The following is a 229-nucleotide window of genomic DNA, read 5'->3' as shown; positions in this document are numbered from 1 at the left end:
GATGCACACACAATAGGGATGAGGGGAGGGAGATTCGAATTAATCGAATTCACTTTATAAGACGTAATTTTCAGTCGATTGGGTTACCCTAGGGGTGATCAAAGGGTAATAATAATATTGTCTTAATATTTAGTGCAAAATGAAGGATAATATTTTTTTAAAATATTAAAATTAAGGAAGTCCTTGGGACATTCAATAAAACATTAAAATTAGGGAAAAATACAAAATC

Source organism: Corylus avellana, chromosome ca1 (assembly GCF_901000735.1).
Source record: "Corylus avellana chromosome ca1, CavTom2PMs-1.0".
Classification (NCBI taxonomy): domain Eukaryota; kingdom Viridiplantae; phylum Streptophyta; class Magnoliopsida; order Fagales; family Betulaceae; genus Corylus; species Corylus avellana.
This window is presented reverse-complemented; position numbering follows the sequence as displayed.